Here is a 19,843-nt window from a genome sequence, read left to right as displayed (position 1 = left end):
CTCTTCTCTCTCTCTCTCTCTCTCTCTCTCTCTCTCTCTCTCTCTCTCTCTCTCTCTCTCTCTTACACACACACACACACACAATTTATTTTTCTCTCTTTGCATCTATTTACATGGCACTTAGCATGAAATAATGTGTTCAATTCCTCCTTTTTTCCTCAATTGTTGTGCCATGGATTCATTTCTGCACGCAACAGTTCTTTTATATTTCTTTTTTTTCCCCTGAAATACCTTTCAGATTTGATCGAGGTACTTTTGACTTCTCTTATGCTACTTCTTACAGCTCTCCAACCTTGCTGTTTGAGCCTTCACCTGAATACCACGTCCAGATGAACTCAGTTCAGACCCCATTTTCATTGTTTCTCATCCCATACACCCAGTACAATTTCCCAGTTTCCTCCGTATATTTTATGCCTCTCTCTAGCCTTCTGGTACTTTTAAATAGAAGTAAAGTGCATGCACTGAATAAGTGCATGACCTCTTGATTCTGCTTTGTACCATCTACTAGAATTTTTTTAATTGACCTCTCTTAACTCGATCTCTATTCTCACATAGAAAAAATGGAAGGCATGCCTGGTATATAAGCAAGCAGAGGAGCTGTGAAAAAAAAATTAAAACTGTGTTAGCTGAGCAAAGTTAGCTTATAGGTGATGTGCGTCGTTGAAATACTGTTGCCACATTAGTGCTTACAAACACTCTTTACTTTGGAGTTTTCAGCAAACAGGAAGCCCTTTGAATGTGGAGAATGCTTTTAGTATAATTTACATCAGACAAAGCAAGGGTTCATGTACAAGAGTGGTAACCTGAATGTGGCTGTTTATGTGACAGTATTCTAAAGAATTGAGAAAGTTTGTGTGGACTCACTCCCTGAAAAAGTTAAGAGGCAATAGGCATGTAAAATGATAATCACCATGGATTTGGGCTCAATACTAAAACCTTATGTGAGATTTACTTCCCAGGGGAAGAGGGAGTTGGGAGGTCGAAATTAGGGTCTTATACACATGAGGAAAGAGCTATGCAATTATTCTGTTCTCCCCAGAACCCTAATTTCTCAGACTGATCATACTGATTCCCTGGCAGACTTCACAGCAGAAAAGGAATGAACAATAGCCTTGAAAGGAAGAAAATTCTGTGGCAGCCAAGAACAGACTTGCCTACCACATTATTCCTCGTGGGAACTTTACAGAGACCATCTTCAGATACCTCTCCTGAAATCTCCTCACCAGGGAAGAGGAGAATTATGGTAAACGCTCTTTTCAAGATTCTTTGACACAACTAGATTATCTGCACCCCTCTCTAAATCAGTAATCTGTTTCAGAATTTCCTTGGAACTGAAATGGTCAAACTCATGGTGATCCACTTTAGATTCAGCCATTACTGTGTCATTGGAGGAAATGCAATTGTGAAGCCTCTTTCTCCAGTTGAGACTTCTGTTTGTAGTATTCCAGAAAGTAATGAATTATTGACTTATTTTAATTTTGTGTAATGATCTTAGTTAATGACTTAGGCACCTGACTAGTAAGCACTGTCCATTTCGGGTCAGCTTCTAAAAATGAAACAATATATGGAAGATAGAAAAAGACTTCATATTGAAAATATATTGGAAAATGGTATATTTCTGATCTCAATTAAAGCATAGTTTTATGTTTGATTTAATTCCATGATTTAGAATTAGTATAATATTATATGATTTCTTAGAAAAAAATCAATAGAACTTACTCATGTTAAAATGAACATTATATGAATAATGAAAATTGTATAGTATGAGGGAACATTGTGTTACAGGAACAATCTATATGATTTTTATTTGAAAAACCTCCAGTAGGACATGGTGGTATATACCTTAATCCAAATACTTGGGAAACTGAGGAGATGGATGTCAGTGAGTTCCCAGCCTACCTTGTCTACATACTGTATCCCAGGCTAGTAGAAGAAAGTCACAATAACTCAGGAGAGAACACATATGTGTTTATACAAATTTCAAATACCAAGTTCTTCAGGTTTTTGAGTGAACTTATATTGAACTAAAGACAAAAGGCTAAAGAATATATATATATATATATATATATATATATATATATATATATATATATATATATAGTTTGTGTGTTTTCCTTTTCTAAAGAATGAATGTATAGACAAATTGGACAATATGATTTAGTATTTTGTCTTAGGGAAATTTTGTGGGGATTTCCAAAAAATAGAGGACATAAGTAGAGAAAACATGAGACATATTTGACAAGTAATACTAAGAGAAGATGTTGATGAATACTTTTTAAAATTTGAGCTAGTAAACACATTTAATAGGTTTTGTTTTGAGTATTAAATTGTCTTGAAACAAATTATTCAGCTATTCTGTGAGTACATTTTTGTGTGTAACATTGGGTAGATAAAATTAAAAAACAGATAAAGATATCCTACCATTACTTACCCATTTAAATAATAAAGTAGTTCTACCACCCAGGTCTTAGATATCAGTAAAATATTACTATATACATAATTTTCAAATTTTGAAACTGCAATACTAAGTTGTGTTGTATATTATCTAAAGTAAAGTACCTCTGAATTTATGAGTAAATTAATCCAATTTCAAATGATTTATTCTAAATGCCTTTCAAAAACAAATGCTCTACTTCTGAAAAGATAGGTTCTGTGTCAGGGATTTTTAATTTTTATATTGTTGAATAATTCCTTACAAGAATACTGTATTTACATACTTCCCACGCCTCTTGCTTACCCCCCAAAATAACGTTTACTTCCAATCCACGATCTTTATGGCTACTATAGCAAGTGAAACCTAATGCATATTGTATTTAAATATATCTTAGACATTCAAATATGCAGCCATCAGCTAAGCTGGATCCAGGCCAAAGAGATATATTGCATGTGATTGAGAATTAGCCAAGCTGTGTACACATGAATTCCAAACCTGAAGAATCCATCATTACCCTCACTATAAATTCAGTCTTTCTATATTGCTATAGTCCTATTTTCATTTGAAATACACAGTATCAAAGACATTATGACCCAAGATAGACCAGACCACATTCAAACAGCAAAGTTCTCTCATACTCAACCTTTTTATCAATAAGAGCACTTAACTCTAAATTACACTAAAGTGCTTTGGAACGTTCAGGGGAAAGTTTTTTTTCTTTTTTATTTATAGATCAAATCAAGCCATTAGACCTGTTTACAATTTTTTATTTTTCTCTGTAGGCATGGAAGGGTTTTGTGTCCTTAAATAGCAGAGGTTGCAAGGGAAGAAGACTCACTAACCTAATTAGGTACCGATTGAACTCTCCATTAATTAAACTTGGTTCTACAATTACCAACACTCCCATAGATGAAAAATATCATGGATTTTAAATAGCTGACCTCATGAAAGTCTTTTATTCTATCTACTATTTAATATTCCAACTCCTACAAAATTTCTTAGTCAGGAAAAGTCTGCTACTCTTTCATAATGATTTCATAATGATTATAATTTCTCAGCAGAAACAGTCATCCACTCTTAACTATTCTGGCAAAGTTATTTTGACATAAAACATTTGACATGTTACCCTTTACTTTTGTTTATATATTTATTTCTAAAATTAAGTGATTTTATTCTCAGAATATTTTCCCATTTATTTATTACTGTTTTCTTATCACCTTTCTTTTCAAGAGTTTGTAACATTCTGTAACTAAGAAACAAATTTTATTCTTCAACTTTATGGAAGAATTTCACAAATAATATTACCAAGTGATTAAAAAATAAACAATCTTAACTCATTAAGATGTTTACAGTTATCTACCTCTGTGAGTTGTTTCAATTTTTCATCCAGAATAAATGTCACAGGAGATGAATATCCACTGGTTATTTTTATCTTTTTTCTTTAGTTCTTATGCTTGCTGTCTTCAATTCTGAAAAAAAATAGTTTTACTGTCAAATAAAATGATTTCTGTGCAAATTATAAAACTGTAAGAAAATACTAGATTATTTTTCTGAAAACAATAGCTCTAAATACCGAGTGAATATATAATGAACAAATTTTAAAAGTGAATTTACATATGAAGTAAAAATCATCAGATCCACCAAGCTTATTTCACTATGTCTATGAAGCAAATTAAATATGACCTTTCACCCCCAAAGTAAGGTTTCAATCTATAAACATTATCTTAGTCATACATATTTTAATAAGTAAATCTATGATATCACGAAATACACTATTTTCTTTCTCCCAGCTAAATTATTACCATAAAAACAACCCAATATATTTTGGTAAAATAATAAATGAATTTGTATTGGCCAAGCAGTAATGCAGAAGTTGTTTTATCTTTCTGTAGCTTGTCAGCTATGTATATAGATATCGCATTTAACAAAATCTATATATTTAAATATTGTGTGATATAGTGAAGAAAACTGTAAAAAAGAAATACCACCTTTTTTACAATGAGATGACTGTAGAAAGACAAATATCTGAGTTATTTTTTCAAACTCTCTGATCTCAGACACGCAATGGAAGAGGAAAAGCAACTTTGTTGTGCTTTGGTTATATGTCAAGCAAAACCAACCAACCAGCACTAGTGGAAAAACTTATTTGTTAATAGATTATTGTCACAGGCACTAAAATTCAGGCAACTTCTTTCCTAGGTAAGTATGTTATAAGTGATCCAAGTACTCAGCCTCTTCCCTGAAGATATTCTTGGGGATTCTAGCTTTGGTTACACCCTGTTAATTAAAAAATAATGTTGCAATACAACTAATATTTTAATATAAATGATTTATTTAAAAACAGGTGTTGGAGTGATTGCTCAGCAGTTAAGAACATGTACTAATCTTGCAGAGGATAGGAGTTTAATATCCTGTACCCATATCGAGTGGCTTAGAAACTTTCAGCTCCAGAGCATCTGACACTCTTATTTGGACTCTGGAGGGACCTGCCCTTACAAACACATTACATATATATAGATATAATTTAAAACAAAAAAAATAAAAAAAAACAAGCTTTAAACATGGGAATTCCATACCATCCTTCTTATCTGTCAGGCCAGATATTGATATACTTAATCCACATGAGACCTAAGGATTGTGAGAACAATAGCAAAGTAGGCTAGGCAACAAGTTTATCCTTGAAATATTATTCACAGTGAGAGGAGAGAGCCTTAAAAATCTAACCGCATAGTACCACAACAAATAATGTCTCTATCTCTCAAGGAATTTACTAATGCCAGTCAACAGGAACACTGATGTTTTCACTCTCTCAGGAGGTAGTATATCTATTATGATTTTTAAGTTAATATCAGTTGTTTTTCTGATGCATAATTTTTAAATCTGTATTCATATAATTGTTATTATTTGCTATTTAAATATCTTGAAAATTTGTCTATATATTAATAATCCTCCATTATATGTTTCAGTGTAACAAGATCTTTGCAAATTCCAAGTTTCCTAACTGTCTTATCATATTATAACTTCAATTATCATTTTCATTTATTTGTTCACTTTTCCCCAAAATACTTTTAATATACTTTACTTCTCATTGGATGTATTATAATTTCTAGTAGTATATCCTGGTGTTTTAAATTTGTCAATTGTTTCTTTTACCTTTTTTATTAAATGGTTTTTTCATCCAAAATATTTTATCACATTCTTCCCCTCCTCCTAATTCATCAAAATCTTCCCCACTCCCCCATTCACCTCACTTCATGCTCAGTCTCTCTTGGTATGTCAAAAAAAAAAAAGAGGAAATATTCAAGTTATTTGAAATGTCTATCTTGTTCTAAACAATTGTTTCAATTTCTTAAAATATTCTATTTTTAGAAATGTATTTGTTTTCAGAATTATAAAGGGAGTGTAAAGATTCTGACTTGCGGGGTACATTCCTTCCGTTACTTCATAACCTTTTTTGAAACCTTCAATCTCATGATGCTCTTATTTCACTGTTTTAACATTTATGAGACTTTGTTTTTGTGAGCTACTAGTTGTACTCCGTTGGCTAAGGTAAGACTGATGTTTTCAATCTCTACTTACACAGCCTTTAGTACTCCTGTTACTGTGGAAACTTACTGTATATACACACACACATGGCTGCTTTTTCAACTGTTAGATTTAGCCATTCATTCTTTGAAATAATGTGTGAATATGAGCCTGGCATTTCTGTTTAATACCCCTTCTCTAACATTTTAACAGTTATATATCTTATTCTGATTGTGCCTTCTGCTTCAGTGCTTTTGTTTTAAGCTTTTAATCTATTTAATCCCCATCCTTCCACTAGAAACCATTCAAGAAATATTTGTTGAATGCTTTAATACATGAATAAAAACATGAATTTATTTTTGGTATCTAATCTAATAGTGACAATGGACGGTTCCTCCTTTAACCAGCTCATTGAAACTCATGCAGTTTATCTAATAAAGAAATCAGTGTTGAATTGTCTGGCTTGAGGATTGAGAAAGTATATGAAGGCTTTCAGAGTCTTGTTTAAGTTTCCCTTATATTTGGCTCTCTGTGTTAATTAGGATGCCTACAACTTCTACACAGGTGAATTCATTGATATTCTACAGTTGACCATCCAAGGACTTATTGCTAGGTTATCTGATAACTAGTTATGGAAACATTAGATTGGTGTTCTAGTTTGTTTTCTATGGCCACAATAAACACCACTTCTAAAAACAACTAGGAGAGGAAAGGGTTTATTTGGTATGCTTCCTGATAACTGTTCATCACTGTCGCTATACAGAGAGGGAAATCAGAGCAGGAGCAGTGGCTAGAATCATGAAGGAATGCTACTTACTGGATTGCCTCCCCACAACCTGTCTTTTTGTACAACCACGGACCATTTTCCCAGGCCCATAGCAGGCTGGGCTCTCTCCTAACAATCAATAATCAAGAAAATGTCCCACAGACTTATCTACGGATCAATACAGTGAATGGAATTCTTCCATTGATGTTCACTCTTGCCAGGTGATTATAGTTTGTGTCAAGTTGACAGAAATTAACCAACATAAGTTGTCAGGAAACCAATAAACACCTAGTATTTGAGAAAAATCAATCACAATCAAACCTTAGTTATATCTGAAACAGGTTTTGTTCTGATAATACAATCTCCACTGTTAAATCAGCCTAGAAGAGGAAGCAAGATTATTATACCTCCAAGCCCTAGTCAAAGAGCTTCATATGAAGCTGCTATACCAAGTTTGCTTTTTATTTTTATTTATTTATTTATTTATTTGTTTTTTCGAGACAGGGTTTCTCTGTGTAGCTTTGCGCCTTTCCTGAAACTCACTTGGTAGCCCAGGCTGGCCTTGAACTCACAGAGATCCACCTGGCTCTGCCTCCTGAGTGCTGGTATTAAAGGCATGTGCCACCACCGCCTGGCCTCAATTTTGCTTTTTAATATTGAAATAATTTCTGTTGATAAAAAGAAACCTTTTAGTCTACCTGGATAATTTCCTAGAGACTAAGAAATATGGACATAAAACAAAGAAGGGTGTGTGTGAAAGGAGAAATCAATACTGAAGCTCATGAATATATCTTTTACATTATCCTGGCCTTTTAACCAATGCTATTGTGTGCCAACATCTTCCTATCTGAAAATTTCATGTGTATGCCAATGAGATATGTTCACGTCCATCCCTCATTTCCCTACTACAACTTCCTCTGAATCTTCCCCAATATGTACAACTCCTGAACTTTTCCTCTTTTTTTGTGGTTTTCCAAGACAAGTTTTCTTCATGTAGCTTTGGAGCCTTTCCTAGAACTCACTCTGTAACCCAGGCTGGCCTCAAACTCACAGAGATCTGCCTGCCTCTGCCTCCTGAGTGCTGGGATTAAAAGCGTGCACAACCACTGTCTGTGCCCCTTTTTAAAATATTCCATTAAATCCATTTAGTGCCACCTATATGTGTGCATAAGTGTGGGGATATTCTTTTTGTTTAAGGTAATAACATAAAGTATGGAAATGTAAATATTTACATAGAACATTTAATATTGTACAGTTCAATTCTCCTTTGGCTACTGTTCCTATATTTCTGTCATTTCCTTCAGCTCCCTTTTTGATTCCTATCATCATTAGACCTAAGGCCATAGCTTGTATGCCTAATAACACAGTCTTCTATTTATTATACTTCCTTTCACCCTCACTATCAGGAATAGTATCATCTACAATTTTGATGGATATGTGGTAATATTAAAATCTATATTGTTATAATTAAAATATATTCTTATTCAGGATCCAAACTTTTTTACATTTGTCTTTCTTTCAGCCTTTGAATATGAAGACTCCACAATCCATATGCACTCTTTGTTCTAAGAAATTTCAGTCGAGATACCTAGTGCCTTGAAGTGGAAGACTTGCTGGGGACAGAGAGGGAAAAAAAAAGACTACAGTTAGGACTCAAAATCATGAGGTACATATGGAAAGAGATTTCAAAGTCAGATAGCATAGTAAATATCTCTTATCAGGGGATGATCACACTAACTGAATATTTTTTTTCTCCTTCACACATAAAATATGATTTACATATTGTATAATTGACTTCCCTCAACCTGGTAATGATTTATACTTTTATAAATCAATAGATACACTCCTTTATTTAAACACAGTCAAATTAAAATTGGCAAAATTTTATTTTATGCTTAAGCACATAACAAGAACACTATTAAATATAATAAAATTTGATGTGTGTGATTCAATAAGCCATTAAAAATCCTTCTTATCATATTTGTATGCACTTTCATAAAACAATGATAGAATGCTTCTGGATGATCTGGAAATATGAAAACAACACTACAATGAATATATTTCATATATCACTGAGTATTTATATTTTAATCCTTTGCAGTCCAAGCATTATGTTTGTTTGTTTTCTAGACAGGATTTCTCTGTGTAGCCAGGACTGTCCTGGAACTTGCTTTTGAGAGCAGACTGGCCCTTGAAATCACAGAGATCCACCAGCCTCTGCCTCCTGAGTGTTGGGATTAAAAGCCAAACCTGACTGGTCAGTACAAGCAATATTGATAATAAGTACACTTCCAGTTTTAGACCAATCCTAGTTATTATACATAATGTTTTCTTCAATTGAATATTTTAAAACCTTTGCCCTCCCATTGCTTGGAAATTTCTTAGCCATGCCTATATTAGAGTTCATAGACACTTCTGAGTTTCTTCAAGAAAACTGACAGCATCTTTTAGAGATTCTGACTTTGAAAGTACTGTGGAAACAGGACGTACACTTGAGCCTTTATAGTGGCTGATGAGTGTATAGTGTTAAGCAGTCCTATCATCATTAAGGATTTTATTTTTTGAAAGTTTGAAATTTATATTTCAAAACAGGCAACATCAGTAATATTACTTTGTTTTTGAAATTCTATCCTCATGATCTCTATTTAATGAGTTTGTCAAAATAATTGCCTGCCAAAGTGAAAACTTGTTTTCAGGCAGTATCTACATGGGGATATTTTCATGCAAAATGACCAGGTTTTATCAGCAAAATTTGAAGTGCAATGTGTTCCCATCTATCCAACAAATTGCTTTGATTCTACTCAGCTTCCCATTAGGCTTTTCTGCTTTTCCACTCGCTCCTTTCTGTGTCCACTTCTCCGTTGCTCTACCATATATTTCATGGTCCTTTTCAACAGATTATACATAGGTGGGAAAATGTTTAACACTTTTCTAGAAGGAACTGACATATTTCACTTAACACAATCGCTAATTTTACTCATGTCTTTGAAAGCTGTCATTTAATTCTTTATCAGTAAAGCATCATGTTGTGTATATGCATCACAATTTATTTTTCCAGTAATCTAGAGATAAGAACCCAGGTAAATTCAATAATTTGACTATTGTACATAGTGTCTCATGAACATAGGGACGCAGTTCTATCTACAGTAAGCTCACTTTTAGTCTTTCAGTATTACTGTATTTTAATTTAGGATACAAATGAAAAAAATCAGTCATGCATTTCTTCATAATTATACCAGGTTTACATAATTACTCTCATATATGATATCTACTCCATCTGTATTGGTCCTCATTATTGTTTTATTAAAAGGCCTGAAATCCCATATATTGTTGTGTATTGCTAAAGCCCAGAAAAAATAATGTCCTTTAGAACTTGGACAATCCCTTTAGCTTAGTCTTGAAAGCAATGGCAGAACTGCCCCAAAACATATAGGTTTCTCAAATTATCCAGTTTACAAACCATAGTTCATAAATTTGGGTGTTATTTTTATACATTGGTCAAACAAAACAATAATGTGCAAATGTTAAATTTACTTTCCAGTATTGTATACTTAAAATGATTACCTGCATTTCATTGAATTGAAATCCCCATTTCTCAGTATTTCATATATTAAAGATAGGTTCCACACCAACCTACAATAATATTCAATTTCTACCTATTAACACTAGCTCGAATCCTGTGTAATTTGGACTTTGTTGGATAGGAAGCTTCATGAAATGAAGATGAATTACCATGACTCCTGAGACGTTGAGTCATGAGCATGGCACATGACACAAGCTAATGATGGTGGGACGTAATATAGCTGCAGACTGGTAACCTGTGGCATCTCTAGGCAGTTTTGTACAGCAGTAGGTATCGGATGGATTCTGTGTTTATAAGGAGGATGACCCTCAAAGGGGGCTGTCACATGACAGGACCCCCTTTAAAGCACCAGTGTGACTAGCACTGTTCTTTGCCAATGTAGGAGGTGTGTGGTGGTTCTAGCAACTGCCCTGTAAGTGGGTCACTGTGAATGGGAAGGGTTGCTGAGAAGAGCCAGTGCAGCCAAGAACCAGCTGAGTCAGATGGGAAGGACATAAAAAGCATCGGCAGTGTGATGGCCCTCTTGATCAGTTCTTCCTTTTTCTAAATCAGTAGTCACTCTACAGATGTATATAAATCAGAGTACATCAGGGAGCCCTTGTTCAGGAAGCATGTTGAGAGCTCCCGGGGTGCCACGTTGTGGAGCACTTGCTCCAACTCACAGTGCTTATTATGATAGAGAGATTTATTTCCTGACAGCTGACAGAGTGCCCTGGCAATCCCTCGTGGAGCTGCATCAGTAGCTCCAGGAAGGAGTGCTCTGAACTCAAAAGCTCTGAGCCTTGCCTTTATGTTAAAATGACTATTTTAAGACTTTGAAAGATCTAAGTGGCTTATTCTCTCATCTTTTAAAAATTCCAACTAGTCTTTCTTACCTCCTTTAAGCAAAAAAATTTCCTTCATCGCTGTATTTCCCATGCTTTTTTAGCCTGCTGTTTTCTTTTGTGCAGGAATCTGTCCTCTGGAATGGAGCTGAAGTCAAACTAAGAAGGCCTGTTCACTGCTATAATCCTAAGATGATCTCGCAGTAGAGTTAGAAAGAACTTATCAAAATCTGCACTACACTACTTGACTAATAAAGTTACATTCAGTGGCTAACCTAAGAATATGAAATGAAAGAGATTCACTATAACTGTAGAGTCTAATCCCTCCATCATTAAATACCACGAATACAGTAAAATATTGATAGATCCTTACGTTTTATCCTTATGCATATAGAATAGTATCCTTAGCTTTTGTTTTAAATATAAAGAACTCTAAGTGTACTGCTTAACATGTCTCAATACTATACATAATGGCTGTAGTACAAATTTCTTTTACTCATAATTCCTTATTATGGAAGCTTTTATGTAAATTAATTGCAGATTTTATTGTTACTTTTACTTTCCTAGAAATACAAATGGATAAAACTTGAGCTAATGTAGTTCTTCAAATCAGTTTTAAATGTAATATATTTAGTATTATAATTATTGCATTAAAATCTTGATTACATTAAAATTACATTTGAAGAGGGTCATATTTTTTAAAAAGAAATAAGATATGGACCCTACATATAACTGGAGTCTACATTTGTCAATCATTTTTTTTAATTACACATTACAGGCTATATACAAAAGATATCTTTGTCAATAAGTACAAAAGAATAGCTGCTAACAGGACATTTATAATATGTTGAGGTTAAAGGTGATGCAGACATAGTATAACGGGGGTGAATAGATGATGTTCAGGAGTATTATTTTCATAGCCACGCAGTTTATGGAACCATCCCCCAAAGATACTAAGGACAACTACTGGTGTGCTTATGTCTTGTTTTGTTTTTAGTAAAAACATCATTTTAGGATTATTATTAATTGGGACCTTTGCAGCCCACGACCTGTGTCAGAGAAGCCACTTTAGGCTGCAGACACTGCAGACAATGAATGGAAAGAGGTATAACTGGCCAAAGTGCTGAGAATAAACTACTCACTGCTCAGCCTTAAGTGTAATATTTCTGCCAATCCCACTCCCCCAAAGACTTAGGGGCCATCGCATAAGAGGTAGCAAAAAGAATGTAAAATCCTGAGCATGTGGATAAGTGTGCTGTGTAATGTCTTTTCCTTTATATGACGTGGCTATTTCATTCACGAACACATAGCCATTGGGGCTAACTACACAACATCAGCAACAAATCCCACCAGCCAAAGTCCATTCATAGACAGGTAGAGGAGCTCCAAGCAACACCACATAGAGAGGGACTATTGGTGGTTGGCATTTTTTTTTCTTGGAAGTCATTGATTTTAATGATGTGGATGTTGGTAAGTGTCCCAGGCTCAAGTAGATGGCCCACATCTGCACACATATGGGCAGCCCTAACTGTTCTTAAAGGTTATAGAAAATGAAAATGCCAGGAAGTTGTGAGAAGGATTTATAGAAGGGAATATGCAGGGAATAACTGTAGAAGTGAGGACTAATTAATTTCATGTCATGTATTCAATTCTCATGAATAAAGGAACATAAATTTTAAAATGTTACTTTAAAATGCTTTTGTCTTAATGTACAGAGTAAGAATTTTCAAGACCAGAAAACAGTAATGACTGGCCTGAGACCATACTTTATTTTGGCATCAAAACAGAAACTTAAATTCTGACTTTCTAACCTATGCATTTTTTTTTATGTCTTGAGTATTGCATCTACCAAAGAGGCTTATATTTACTAAATTTAAAAGTAGACTGTAATATTTTTCAAACATCTTATTAGTGCTAAGTAAATGGATTTTAATGCTGTGATTCACATTGGGATCATAAGTAAAATACTTTTTCCTCCAGACATGACTTCCCAGGCTGTCTGAAGTCTGAGGACCCAGAACTCAGTTTTTTGCTTGATATTCCCTGTGCTGATTACAGTGAGAGTTATTTTCCTGCTCAACTCTTCTACACAGTATAGGCTATTATTGATTTTTTTTCTGTTTCTGACCTCAGGATTAATTCGGTTTTATGATGTGTCCCGTCACTATATCTTATTTGAGGTTTCTTTATCCACTATATAGGTACCATTTTGAATATTGCTCTTCTGAAAGGAATACAGTTATTCAGTTTCTGCTACAGTGTTTACTTACTTTTATGAAACAGTGGGTCATATTGTTATGATAAATAACTGATTTATTGAATGTCTTCTAGAAGAGAGGAAACTTCTGTTTTTGTTTGTTTCTGGTAAAATATGTAATATGAGGAGGAAGAGGACGGCCTAGTAGGATGGTTCAGTGAGTAAGAGCTCTTTCTGGACATATGTGAAGACCTAAGTTTGAATTCCCAGCTTGGTTCCCAAGGTACCAAGCATCTGTCTAAATATTTATGTCTGTACTGATACACAAATGCTATTAATAGACTTAATCAGGGAAGCCTCTTTTCACAATACTGTTGCAGATATAAGACTGTTGACTGCCCAAACTGCTAAGACAGAATATTAGGTGGTCATTTATAAACAGGATATTCATAGAATCTCTCAGTTTCACAGAATGTCACTAAAGAAAGGGTATCAAGAATGCAGGAGCCCGAAGAAGATAGGGTCCAGGGCTGTGGGATGCTATTTTCTGGGCAGGACACAGTTAATGTGCTAACGTCATTACTGCAGCTGTAATTGTCTTCAATGAATCAGTAAAAAACTGGGCCTTTCCATAGGCAGTCATGGATCAGGGAGTAGTTACAGGGCCCCACCCCTCCTCGCTGAGCTGTTGATAGAGTCTGTGACAACTGACATCATTGTCTTCAATTTTGTACTCATTGATAAGATGAGCAGGTTTCAATAAATAATCCCAAACCTATGGTCATCCAGATGATGCTGGTTAAACTCAGTAGGTATCCAAAAATTTTTTGGATAAAAATGTTGCCTAGGGACTTGTAGGTCTGATGGAGTAGAAAAAAAAGTGAGTTTGAAGAGACCCTGGGGTTATATTTATCATAATGCACTTTATTTGTGCATGAAATTCTCCAAGAACAAATTCAATAAAATTAAAGAAAAAGAAAGAAAAATTGTGAGAGCAATTACATAATATTTTTATGTTTTATTAAGCTGGGTGTAATTATAAAAGGCTCCAAAAAATCTTTTATAAAAAAATCCAAAGGCTTACAAAATTAAAAAAAAAAAATGGTGAGGAAGAGGCTAGTGAAATATCTCAGTGTGTGGAAATGATCATTGCCCAAGCATGAGGACCTGAGTACAAATTCCAGTCATCCATGCAAAAATCTGGGTGCAGCCACACATTGGCTGCCTCAAAGACGACAGTGATGGAGGTACAAGGGGCAATTCACTGGAGCTTGCTGGATGCCAGCATAGCCCCAGGTTCAGGGAGTGACTCTTTCAAGAATGTAAGAAGAGTTGTAGAGGAGGTCCCTGGTACCCTGCTCTGGCATCTGCATGCACATGTACTGGAGTTAGCAATGACATACACTCATATACAAAACCACACACATATTCCACATACACACCCCACACATGCAGACACCATGTATGCAAACACCCACATACACACACACACACACACACACACACACACACACACACACACACCATATACACAATGCATGTGATCACACAAATAAGTCTCAGACATATGCAAATACACATAGACCACACATACAGCACTTCCACTCTCACAAGTTAAAAGGAGATAAAGAAAATTGTTCTGGTTTGGAAGCAAATGGCCCCCAAAGGGAGTGGCACTATTAGAAGGTGTGGCATTGTTGGAGAAAGTGTGTCTCTGTGGGGGTGGGCTTTGGAGGTCTCTTTTTCTCATTTCCCTCAGTGTGACAGTCAGTCAACTTCCTATTGCCTGCAAGATGTAGCACTCTCAGCTCCAGCACCATGTCTGCCTGCATGCTGTCATGCTCCCCATCCTGATGATAATGGATTGGACCTCTGAAACTGTAAATGAGCCACTCCCCAATTAAATATTTCTTTATGAGTCACCATGGTCATGGTGTCTCTTCACAGCAACAGTAAACCTAAGACAAAAATAGGATAAAACTCAAGGTAATGGCTTTTGTCATTGAGAGGAAATTTCTAAAACCGGAAAACAGTTGAGCTTCAACTTGAAATGTATTTCTCTTTGTTGATCAAGCCTTTTTACTTTTTTCTTCAGTTTGCCTCAGTCCATTGGGACCTTAACTCTCATTGAGAATATTTTACAGAAAGTACGTGTGCATGTTAACAACAAATCTAGACTTAGATGTTCTATTTTGTTTCAACAAACCTAATCTGTTTTTTTCTTTTCTTTTTCCTTGTTTCTCTCAAAAAGCAGAGGCCTATAGATACCTGAGATGTCATATTCCACATCAAGTCTAAGACCTTTGTATGTGGTCTCTCTCTCTCTCTTTCTCTCTCTCTCTCTTTCTCTCTCTCTCTCTCTCTCTCTCTCTCTCTCTCTCTCTCTCTCTCTCTGTCTCTCCTTTCATTACTCGAATTTCACTGGCTGACTATGTGGATATTAATTTTCAAATTAAAGTGATGGGCAGAAATTGTTACATAAACAGTCAGTCTTGGCCATAGCAAATGTAAAGCTCTGAATAATGGAGATTGCATTCTATGGGTCTCACAAGTTAAGCAAGTGTTCTTAGAAGGATCTCTATCCCGAGACATTCCTTTAGTGCCTGTAAAGGATACAGGGAGTGATTTCAGTTAAGTTTCTCAGTTAGGCCTTGAGTTTACCATTCTCCATCCTGGCATCATAATTAGCTAAAATTATCATCTTGTGTCACTAGGCCCAGCTTATAGCATAATCTTCTAAATAATATATCTTTGTTTTATTCTGCAATTGGTTATTAGATTCTTCCCTTTAAAATCTGAAATTTTCAGTAAAACAAAACAAAACAAAAAAAACCCAAATTGTATATATTTTATTTCCACACAAATTTTATTGCTGTGATATTTTCAGTTTGTTTTCTTGAAGAGGGAATTAATACTAAGGTCTTCAACTTAATAAGGAATATGACATCTCAGGTATTCATAGGCATCTGTTTTTTTTTCATAGAAAAATAGAAGAGCTTCATACAGAGTGGATGTGTACTATGTCACTTCCAGAGCTAACCATTATTGAGGTCTGTTATTCCATGATAAATATGTCCCTAAGCAGGAAGAGCATTCATGTTATTACATTTACACAGTTATATTCGAAGCTTTACGTTTGCTATAGTCAAGACTGAGCCTAGGATCACATTTTCCACTGTAACACTGTTTATGTAACCATTTCTGCCTGTCACTTTAATTTGAAAAGTAAAAGCAAAATAGTCAGACAATGAAATCCATGTAATAAGAGAGAGAGAGAGAGAGAGAGAGAGAGAGAGAGAGAGAGAGAGAGAGAGAGAGAGAGAGAGAAACACAAAAGAAACTCAGACTTCCAAACTGTCACATTGCTAAATGATTGCCAACTTATGAAAAAAAAAATCAGTGGGTCCCCATGTTATAGGCCATGTTCTCTTACTATTTTTATACTTAATGCAAGGGCGTCTTCTTCAGCAAAATCTTCCTTTTTCTCTGTTTTAGTGAGAAATGAAATGGAAGTTCAAGTTGAAGGCCATGTAAAATTATTTATTTGTGTTCATGGCTCTAAAAATAGAAACTCAGGCCTTTCACATGGAAGTGCTCTACCACTGAGTTCCCTTTCTGTTCCTGACCCCTGAATTTATATTGAAATTATTTAGAATGTCTCGGGGTGTTGTCATCTATTTTTATCCTGGCCTCCTTGAAGCTTAGCTTCATGGTCACTGAGGAGTTTGATCTAACATTTGTCTCTCATGTCATCTTAGAAATAGAAGGTCATTGCCAGGAGAAACTTATAATTGTTTAATAGAAATCTTAAATTGATTGGCCACAAAGTATTAAACAGAGATGAGGCACCTGACTATTTAACAACTAATCTGAGTAGTATGAAGCCAAAATTATTTTCCTCATATCATCTTGAATTTTTTTTCTTACACAGTTTGGTGAAAAGTATTATATAACTCGAGTTGCAAGCCATTTGAAAGTTTACTTAAAAGCTTTAGTTATTCTATATTGCTTCAAGGCTTTAAGAAGGTCCTGACATTTAATATATTCACAAATTTCAAAATGGCCAACAGATACCAGAATTCTGAAAGCATGGCTTCTCATTGAATCTTCCTTCTTTATCAAATAACCAAAGTCAGGTATGATGTCTAACCTGTACTGATTTGTGAAAAATCTGAGATATTCTTTAAATGGTTCTTTCAACAGCAAATTAACATTTTTTTAAAAAAAAGAATAACAATGATTCTTGAAGTTTGGCTTCCAGAAATCAGTCTTCATTGACTGGACCAGTATGCATATAACTGTAGATGTTAGCTTATGTAAGGTAGCACACATTCCTTGTCCTAGAGGATTAGGAGGAGTTCATGACTACTGTTAATCACATGGAAAATTTAAGGCCAGCCTAAGCTATTAGCTATCTTGTCTCAAAATAAATGAATAACTATATAAATTTACACATCAATGAATATTTAAACATATCATGAGTTTCTTAATTTACTTATAGGAAAGTAATTGTTCTGATTTCATTTCTCTGTGGCATGCATCAAACATTAGATAAAATGTTACTGCTTAGTAGTAACATAATAGAGAGAAGTAGGAATTTGTTGAAGTTTTCCTTTTCTTTTCTTTCTTTCTTTCTTTCTTTCTTTTTCTTTCTTTCTTTCTTTCTTTCTTTCTTTCTTTCTTCTTCTCTCTCTCTCTCTCTCTCTCTCTCTCTCTCTCTCTCTCTCTCTCTCTCCCTTCCTTCCTTCCTTCCTTCCTTCCTTCCTTCCTTCCTCTCTCTCTCTCTCTCTCTTTCTTTCTTTCTTTCTCTTTCTTTCTTCTTTCTTTCTTTTCTTTCTTTCTTTCTTTCTTTCTTTCTTTCTTTCTTTCTTTCTTTCTTTCTTTCTTTCTTTCTTTCTTTCTTAACCCTTTGGGTTAGAGGACTTAAGTAATTTCTAGGCCTTCAAGACACCAAGGCATTTTCAATTTGTTATGATTTTTTTTCCTTAAAAATATAGAGAGGTGCCAGAGTCTAGCTCCAAATGAGGGCAGAGTCTGAATATGGGGAATGGCTCAGCAGTTAAAATCACCTATCATTGTATCCAAGGACTAAAATTTGATTCCCACTACTCACAAGGATCATAACTGCCTGTACGTCTAGCTGCTGGGCATCTGACACCATCTTCTGGCCTCCACATCAATCTGGACACACAAGCATATATCACACATGAAAAAGGACACGTTTAAAAATCAATCTTTTAAAACCCAAACTATTGCAATAAGCATGTATGTACAATATTAATAATACACCATTGTTTTTGAAATTCCTTATATAGATATTTCCTAGTTATCTTAGAACAGATTATTTTTATTTATTTTCTTTAAGATTTAGTAGTATCTACATAAAATCTGTTAACAAATAAAGAAAAATGTTGTAAAGTATGTCTTTCTGAGCCTGATTTATTTAATTTAATAATGTGAATTTCACATGTACCAATTATGCTACTAGAGGAAGTTCTCAATTTTTTTCCCAATGGCTGAATAAAACTCCATTGTGTATATATAACTACAAATTATCTACATATTCATTTGCTGATAGACACCAAGGCCCATTCCAGAACAGGGCACAGTGCCTGAGTAAAAAGACCTGCAAGTATGTTTATTTTATGTTTCCCTGAGTTCTTCAGGTTTTCTAGAGTGATGTAATTGAATCATAGAGTAGTTCTACTTTTAGTTTTTCTGTGGAGAGTCTTTACTGATTTCCATGGTTACTGGACTAATTTACTTTCTCAGGTTCACAGCAGCAAGGTAAAAGGGATTACTCTCTGTCCTTATAAGGTTTTGTTGTTGGTGTTCATTTTCACAATTTTATTTTATTTATTCTTTGAGAATTCCTTACCATATGATTTTATCATAGACAGTCATATCCTTGCTGTCTAGTTGAGGCTTTCTGCATACTTTCCTTTCTCTTTGCTGGAATATTGTCTAACTTGACCTTGAGCAGATCTTGTTCATGCCGCACCAGTGTCTGTGAATTCATAAGATCATTATCTCTATAGTGTCTGAAAGATACTGTCTCTTTGGAGTTATTTTTCACCTCTGGCTCTTAAAGTCTTTCACTTCCTTTTTAAAATAAATTTTTGAGTCTTGTGGGGAGCGTTGTGATAATAACATCTCATTTAGTACTGAGCATTCCAGTTTCTACCTCTCTTCACATGGTCCAGTTGTGGGTCTCTGTGTTCAATGCTATCTACTGCATAAGAAGCTTCTATGCTGAGACATGAAGGGTTGAGTGATGCACTAATTTTGATATAACAATATGTCATTAGGAGTCATTTTATTGTTCTGTTATTAGTTTTCTTAGCAGTAGCTATTCTGATTGGTATCAGATGAAATCTCAACATCATTCTAATAAGTATTTCTCTTATAGCTAAAGATATGTGGTTTTTCATATCAATGTTTTGACCATCTATACTTTGAAGAACAGCCTGCTTTATTTCATTATTTATTGATTTTTTTCAATTGTTTCTTTGAC

At 34.6% G+C, this 19,843-nt stretch overlaps 1 long non-coding RNA gene across 1 annotated transcript in view; it reads right to left on the bottom strand.

Moving 5' to 3' along the window:
- LOC143269105 (uncharacterized) overlaps window positions 1-19,843 on the bottom strand; it is a 753,638-nt gene that overhangs the window by 667,048 nt on the left and 66,747 nt on the right. The window contains exon 2 of the long non-coding RNA XR_013045464.1: window positions 3,795-3,903. This is a non-coding gene — a long non-coding RNA (uncharacterized LOC143269105). The remainder of the gene's footprint in view (window positions 1-3,794; window positions 3,904-19,843) is intronic.

This window comes from Peromyscus maniculatus, chromosome 17, assembly GCF_049852395.1.
Source record: "Peromyscus maniculatus bairdii isolate BWxNUB_F1_BW_parent chromosome 17, HU_Pman_BW_mat_3.1, whole genome shotgun sequence".
Classification (NCBI taxonomy): domain Eukaryota; kingdom Metazoa; phylum Chordata; class Mammalia; order Rodentia; family Cricetidae; genus Peromyscus; species Peromyscus maniculatus.
Note: the sequence above shows the minus strand (reverse complement) of the source record. Positions and strands in the feature narration are given on the sequence as shown.